Source organism: Vombatus ursinus, unplaced genomic scaffold, assembly GCF_900497805.2.
Source record: "Vombatus ursinus unplaced genomic scaffold, bare-nosed wombat genome assembly UNPS02014779.1, whole genome shotgun sequence".
NCBI classification, from domain to species: Eukaryota; Metazoa; Chordata; class Mammalia; order Diprotodontia; family Vombatidae; genus Vombatus; species Vombatus ursinus.
In genome coordinates this window covers 60,278,787-60,287,005 of record NW_020954557.1, presented here as the reverse complement: position 1 = coordinate 60,287,005, position 8,219 = coordinate 60,278,787, and the positions used below count along the sequence as shown (strand labels likewise).

Genomic DNA, 8,219 nt, shown 5'->3' with positions numbered 1-8,219 from the left:
TGTTGTTGTTGTTGTTGTTGTTGTTGTTGTTGTTGTTGTTGTTGTTGTTGTTGTTGTTGTTGTTGAAAGTGACAGACAGTGGAGAAATGTTCTCCTTTCTATTCCCATTCAGTAATTGCCAAGAACTCTATCATACTTTTTCTAAAATCCTATTCAGGTCCTTACCTTCTTTCTTTTTTAAATAGATTTGCCTAAACCTGAAATAGGTATGTTAAAATCTCCAATGCATTTAACTTTTCCTTTAATATTTAGCTACTATACCATTCAGTGCATATAAGCCCAGTATTTATATTGATTCATTCACTGTGATTCCATTTAAGTATAATGTAGTTTTCCCTGTTTGTTTCTTTTAACCAAATCTGTTTTTCCTTTTGTGTTATCTGAGAACATGATTGGTGTCCCTGCTTTTCTTTAGTTTATATAAAGTATAGTAGACTTTGCTTTACTCCCTTATTTAATTCTCTGTGAATCTTTATGTTTTAAGTGTATCTTTTTAAGTGTATCCAACATATGGTTGGATTCTGTATTCTAATCCATTCTACTGTTTTATAGATGAGTTGATTCCATTCACATTCACTGTTATAATCATTAATTATACATTTCTCTCCATCCTGTTCTTATAATTTTTCTTTTTCTCCCCTTCTCCTTGTCAAAGTAGTGCATTATGAGATGAGTGTACACAGCATTGGTGATATGCGCTTTATTGAATCTGTTTCTTGTTCTTTTCTTCTCTCCTTAGACATTAATCCCAAGTTCTTATTCCTTTTTTTTAAGTTCCCCTTCATCTCTACTCTTCATGGTTGAAGTTTGTTTTCTTTATGACTAATTCTTTTCTGACTCTGTCCCTCCGTTTTTACATTATTCTCTCCATGTCCTCTCCTGTTTCCCTGTTTGTGTTTTTTTATTAATTTATTTTTAGTTTTCAACCTTCATTTCCACAAGATTTTGAATTCCACTTTTCTCCCCATCTCACCCCTCCCCCCAACCCAAAATGGTGTGCATTCCTAATACCCCTTCCCCTAATCTGCCCTCCCTTCTCTTATCCCCTTCCCCTTTTGTTTTTCGGTAGGGTAGGATAGGTTCCTTTACCCCATTACCTGTATATCTTATTTCCCAGTAACATGTGAAAAACAATTTTTAACATTTATTTTTAAAACTTTGGGTTCCAAGTTTTCTCCCCTCCTCCCTCCTCGCCCACCCTCATTGAGAAGGCAAACAACGTGATACAGGTTATACATGTGTAGTCATGCAAAACACTTCCATAGTAGTCATGTTGTGAACAACTTAACTCTATTTCCCTTCATCCTATCCCACCCCCCCTTATTCTATTCCGTCTTCTTACCCTGTCCCTCCTCAGACATGTTTGCTTCTGATTACCCCCTTCCCCAATCTGCCCTCCCCTCTATCATCTCCCTGGTCTCTTATCCCTTTTCCCCCTATTTTCCTGTAAGGTAAGATAGATTTCCATACCCAATTGAGTGTGTGAATTATTCCCACCTTAAGCCAAATCCTATGAGAATAAGATTCACTCATTCCCTCTCACCTTCCCCCGTTTGCCCTCCACTGTAAAAGCCTTTTTTTGTCTGTTTTATGTGAGATAATTCACCCCATTCTACCTCTCCCTTTCTCTTACAGTATAATCCTCTCTCACCCCCTAATTTTATTCTCCAGATATCACCCATTCATTTTGAACTCACTTTGTGCCCTCTATCTATCTATTTTTCTATCTATCTATCTATCTTTATTTATATCTATACATATAATTTTTTCCCCTCCAACTACCCTAATACTGACAAAGGTCTCATAAGTTACAAATATCATTTTTCCATGTAGGAATGTAGACAATTAAACTTCAATTAGTCCTTATGATTTCTCTTTCCTGTTTACCTTTTCCTGCTTCTCTTGAGTCTTGTATTTGAAAGTCAAATTTTCTATTCAGCTCTGGTCTTTTCATCAAGAATGCTTGAAAGTCCTCTATTTCACTGAATGTCCATCTTTTCCCCCTAAAGGATTATACTCAGCTTTGCTGGGTAGGTGATTCTTGGTTGTAATCCTATCTCCTTTGCCCTCCAGAATATTATATTCCATGCTCTCCAGTCCTTTACTGTAGAAGCTGCTAAGTCTTGTGTTATCTTGATTGTGGCTCCATGATACTTGAATTGTTTCTTTCTGGCTGCTTGCAATATTTTCTCCTTGAGCTGGGGACTCTGGAATTTGGCTACAATATTCCTAGAAGTTTTCCTTTGGGGAATCTCTTTCAGGAGGTGATTGTTGGATTCTTTCCATTTCTATTTTACCCTCTGGTTCTGCTATTTTCCTTGATAATTTCTTGAAAGATGATGTCTAAGTTCTTTTTTTGATCATGACTTTCAGATAGTCCAATAATTTTAAAATTATCTCTCTTAGATCTTTTTTCCATGTCAGTTGTTTTTCCAGTGAGATATTTCACATTATCTTCTATTTTTTCATTCTTTTGGCTTTGTTTTACAATGTCTTGATTTCTCATAAAGTCACTAGTTTCCATTTGCTCCATTCTAATTTTTAAGGAAATATTTTCTTCAGTGAGCTTTTGGACTTCCTTTTCCATTTGGCCAATTCTGCTTTTGAAGGCATTCTTCTCATTGGCTTTTTGGACTTCTTTTTTTAAGGTGTTATTTTCTTCAGTATTTTTTTGGGTCTCCTTTAGCAAGCTGTTGACTTGTTTTTCACTTGCATCACTCTCATTTCTCTTCCCAGTTTTTCCTCTACTTCTCTTATTTGCTTCTCAAAATCCTTTTTCAGCTCTTCCATGGCCTAGGACTGATTCATATTTTTCTTGGAGGCTTTGGATATAGGAGCTTTGACTTTGTTGTCTTCTTCTGGTTGTATGTTTTGATCTTCTTTGTTACCAAAGAAAGAATCTATGGTCTGACTTTTTTGTGGTTTGCTCATGATCACAGTCAATTACTTGAATTTTAAACTCTTTATTATGGTACAGGTCTGCTTCCAGTGTGGAGAATGTACTCTCCCAAGCTTCGGGGGTTTTATGCAGCTATTTTCAGAGATATTTCTAGGGACCCGTAAGTTTTCAGTTCTTCCAACATGGTATGATCAAGGGCGAGGTGTTTGTTTACTCCTTTCCTGGCCTGTGCTCTGATCTGTGGGTTGCCACAAGCACTCTTTTCTGCCTTGGAACTGTGAGGAGGATTTCCTCTCCACTGTCACCACAAGCTCCACCACACCAGCACTCTTGCTTGCCCCAGGATCGTTACCCAGAACTGTGACCCACATTCAAGCACTGGCAAAGCAAGAGAATCCTGCCTCAGCACCAGCAAAGAGATACCTGCAATCCCCCTCAGATTAGCCACTCAATTAACCCTCAGTCTGTGGGCCAGAAGCCCAGGAAGCAGCCGCTGCACCAGGGGTGTGCCTCAGGACTGAGGCTGGGACTGAACTGGACTGAACTGGACTGATCTTGTCTCTCACTGCAGTCACAGACCTTTCCTACTGACCTTCTAAGTTGTCTTTGGCATTTGTAGGTTTAGAAGTGTGGAAACCACCACAGCTGCAGGTGATTCAGTCCTCTGACGCCTGCTCCAGGTTCACTGAAACCTGGTCTTTGCCTGTGTGCTGACACTGAACTGCTTTCCTCTCCCAGCCCAGCACAATAGATCTTTCCAGTCAACCATCCAGGTTGTCTTGGGCTGGGAATTTGTTTCACTCTGTCTTTTTGTGGGTTCTGCTGCTCTAGAATTTGTTTAGAGCCATTTTTACAGGTATTTGGAAGGGTTTGGGGGATGAGTTCACGCAAGTCGCAGCTTTTACTTCACCATCTTTCCTGTTTCCCTCTTGAATTGAATTTATTTCTACACCAAACTCATGTGTGAGCACACAAATAAGGATGAAAGTAAAGTTCAAGTCCCACTACCTCCCTCTTCTCTTTTTGTTTATATATTCTTCTACTTATATGCCCATATTATGTGAGAAAACATTTCTTCCCTTTACCTTTATTCTCTACTATATTCTTTTTTACCTCCAGATCATCAAAATATAATAAAATTACAAACAGGTCCTTTCTCTTGTTTAACTCCAGTGACCCTACTTTGAGAGGGCATTGTTTCTTCTCTTGCTATTATTATGTAGACCAAGGTTTTCTAGCTGTTTGATCTAAAGATTCCTTAACATTCTTAAAAACTGAGAACTCCAGAAAGCATTTAATGTATGGACTTGTAATTATTTACTGTATAAGGAATTTTAAATGATGTTTTAAATAATTATCAATTCCTTTAAAATAATAGTAATCCCATTATATTAACATATTTTTGTCAAAAAACTTTAACTTAAATAACTTAAAACAAAAAAATTAATATGAAGAGTAGTGTTGTTTAACTTTTTTGCAAATCTCTTTGTCTGGATTAATAGAAAGTATACTTAACAACTTCCGCATAACTTAACAACTTGATTCTGTTGCATTATGTTGGCTTGTTTTGTTTTTTTTATTTGACAGAGACTTAATTTATTCTATTTTGTTCTCATTTTTTCCAATTCTTCTTTATCCTGAGGGTAACTCCATACATTCAGATTGTCCCCAGTTTACTCCTCCTCTTGAACTTTATTACTAGCCAATTTCACCTACTTGCAGTTCCCAGTAAATGATGTTCCATGCTCTGACTCTGTGTCTTATACAATATTCTTATGCTTGGAATGCTCTTCCTCCTCAGCTGCATCTTTTGGAATCCCATGATACTTTTAAGTCTTATTTCAGGTGCCACCTTCTACCTACTGATCTCATTAACACCTTTTACTGTTCCCTCAGTTATTGGTTCTTTCCTTCCTCTGTAATTACTTTGTATTTAATTTCTTAGGCATATGTTGAATCGCTAATGTAGAGTATAAATTCCTTGAGGGGAGGATCCGTTTTGTTTTTCTTTGTATTTTTAGCATGTGACACAGTGCCTTCACCATGAAGGATGCTCAAGAAATGCCTGGTGCTTCTTGCTTTTTGCATGCTGAAAATTGTCTCATGTGTTCTTTTTTTAAGTATCTGAAAAAAACTTTCCTAAGAAAGATATGTAATTGGTGAAGAGAGGAGTATTTTAATGGACAAATAATTTCTTAGTATTACTATGAAAATATTTTTACCTTAGAGTGTCCCAGATATCCATAGACCACATTTTGAGAAGCGCTAATGTAAACACTTTCTCCTTTTGTAGTACCTTACAGTTATTCAAACTGTTTACTTTATGTTTACTTTTATGTTCCTTGTGACTCCTATGTTTGCATTTCATGTTTTCCTCAATTTTTGGCTTTTAATCAAGAATGTTCAGAAGTCCTCCATTACTTCATTAAAAGTTCCTTTTCCCTCATTAGTACACTCAGTTTTTCTTGATTCTAAAGATTATATATTTTGCCTCCTAGAATATTATATTACAAGCTCTCCTTTATCAGTGGATGACTACTCAATTTTATATAATACTGATTATAGTTTTTTTGTTACTTGAACTCTTTCTTTCTCACTGCTTCCATCATTTTTTCTTTGAATTGCTATAATATTCCAGCGTTTTCATTTTATAATTTCTTTTATAAGTAGCTGATTAATTCTTTGTATTTTTACTTTGCCCTCTGATTTTAGTAGGTCAAGTCAGTTTTAAATTATGATTTTTTTTTTGAAATATGCTATCCATGCTCTTCTTTTGGGGGAATGGTTTTTACATAGTCCAGTGATTCTGTTATTTCTCCTTGTTCTGTTTTCTAGATCAGTTGTTTTTTTCATAAAATACTTTATAATTATTGTTCTCATGGAGTCATTAAATTCTATTTTCATTGAGTCTTTTTCTTATAGAAAGTTTTATAACTCTTGTATTAGGCTGGTAATTCTCTTTCCAAATATTTCCTCTAGCTCTCTCATTTCTTTTTTTAAATTCTTTCCTCTAGATATATCATTTATAAAATCATTTTTGACTCACCTCATTTCTTCCAGAAATTCTGGTTTACCTTGTGTCAAATTATTTTCATTTGAGTCTTGGCTTATTGATATTGTAGTGTTATGCCCTTCTAAGTTTATATATTGGGTAAAACAGCTCATTATTATAGGTGACTTTTTTTTCTTCTCATTCTTTCAGGCTTATTTCCCATTTTGGGACTTTTTGTTGGAATCAAGCTTTGCATATTTCTCAGGAGAATATTGGAGCCTTGTTTGGTCCTGACTTCTATCTCCAAGTACTAAGTACTATTTTCTTTAAGAGACCTGCAAACTGTCATCATGCCCTAACCAGATCACTGCTCTCCTGGTCTGAGCTTTGCAAGCTCTAGAACAGGGGTGGGGAATCTGCAGCCTCAAGACCACCTGTGGCTCTCTAGGTCCTCGAGTGCAGCCCTTTGACTGAATCTAAACTTCACTGAACAAATCCTTTGGGAAGTTTGATGGTTGAAACTTAGATTCAGTCAAAGGGCCATACTTGAGGACCTAGAGGGTCACGTGTGGCCTCGATGCCACAAGTTCCTCACCCTTGCTCTAGAACATGATTTGGTTTCAGCTAACACAGCTGTAATCTTGTTTCACGTTGGAACTTCAGTATATAGCTACTGGACTTATCCTGTCTACTGGGAGACTTTTTAGGTCCAAGTGACAGAACTGCAGGCTTACCCTTGTTCTGAATTCCTTGCTTGATTACTCAGTTTCTGACCTCAAACTGGAGTGAGGGCTGAATTGGTGACCACATTTCCAACCTCACATATAAACAGCTGCCACTTGCTATGTTCCTGTCCCTTGCCCAATACATGGATTCAGACATGGACTATGCTCAGTCTGCCATGTTTTTTGACCTGGTACACATCTTTAGGACCCAAGTTCAATTCAAGCTGAATCATATAGCCTGACTCCAGGTAGAGAGTAGCCTATATAGTTAGTTGTTTGCTGGCATCTGTACCTCTCCCTACTCAATTTACAATTCAAATTTCTATTCCTGATAGATCTTTGGACCCAGTTCCTTGTGTAGGTATACAGGTCCAAGTCACTCTGCTGGAAGGTTTAGCACATGCTTTCCTGGCTGGCATCCCTTCCCCGGGCCTTATAGGTACTACCTGACTTCCTATACTAACTTGTGTTAGAAAAGTAACCCATGGTGGTTGTTTCTTGGATTTCCTAAGTCACTATTTATTTTAATGCTCTTCCATGATCTTTTTGGAGTAGTTGTGAGAGAGAGTTGGGCCATACTGCTTTTACCTCCTATTTCGTGTTTTCTGATCTCCATGTTGAAATACTATTAAGTAGATTTTTTTAAAGTTTCTGTGGTTAATATTCAATTGTTTACTATCTTGAGTCACTGTGGCATTGGTGATTGTCACATTAAACTGATTACAATTTTTCATTTGCATTAATAGCATTTGCAATTATTATCATGTTATTACATGACCCATTGAAGGTAATAGATGTGGTTTAAAGAATATGAAGTACACTTGAATTAGGTGTTGTAAAGTATAGAAAATTTCTACAAAAAATTTAAGTTAACAATAAAAGTTATATAAAGAAATGTAAAATGTTTATTTCTTTTTCTGGTGTCATAGAAATTGAGGGGAGCAATATGGTTAGCCAGTTTATCTAGCTTTTTAAAAATAATTTAAAACACAACATCATGGCGTAACTATTAATATTCCTTTACTCTCTTCTTTTAGCATATTGTTGCACATGACTACATTTATGACAAAAATCGTGCTTCTTATGTAATAGAGAAAAACAAGGCAGTCCCAGAAACTAGAAAGAACTTTTTTTCCTAATACCTTGAAGAGGTTAAAGGTTTTATAAAACGTAATGAAAGTGATTCTTGTCACTTTTGGAATGGACAGTGACAATTGAAATGTATTTTTAATGTAGTCCTGACATATAGTATAGCATTATTATAAACCACTGTCATTGAGAATGAAACACTGCTCAGGTTTTTGGATATCTGATACAAACATTTTGGAATAAGCTTTAAATAGATTTGTAATGTATTAGGGAACTCTAGTGGAATTCAAGTTGAATGGAACTGTCAGCAAAAAATAAGAACAATTAATGATGAGGACACATTTGTTTACTATATATTTCTACCTAAACAATGTTTGCTATGCCTAGCCCCTTAAAGTTTGAAAAGAGTGAAAAATTAGTTTCTTTTTTCTGCAGTTTACAAGAAGAAAGCAAATTTTTATTTATATATAGATAGATAGATAGATAGATAGATAGATAGATAGATAGATAGATA

General features: G+C 35.9%; 1 protein-coding gene across 9 annotated transcripts in view; it reads left to right on the top strand.

Moving 5' to 3' along the window:
- The window catches only part of PKP4 (plakophilin 4), a 235,078-nt gene that overhangs the window by 135,901 nt on the left and 90,958 nt on the right, over positions 1-8,219 (top strand). The gene's annotated exons all lie outside the window — the stretch shown is intronic.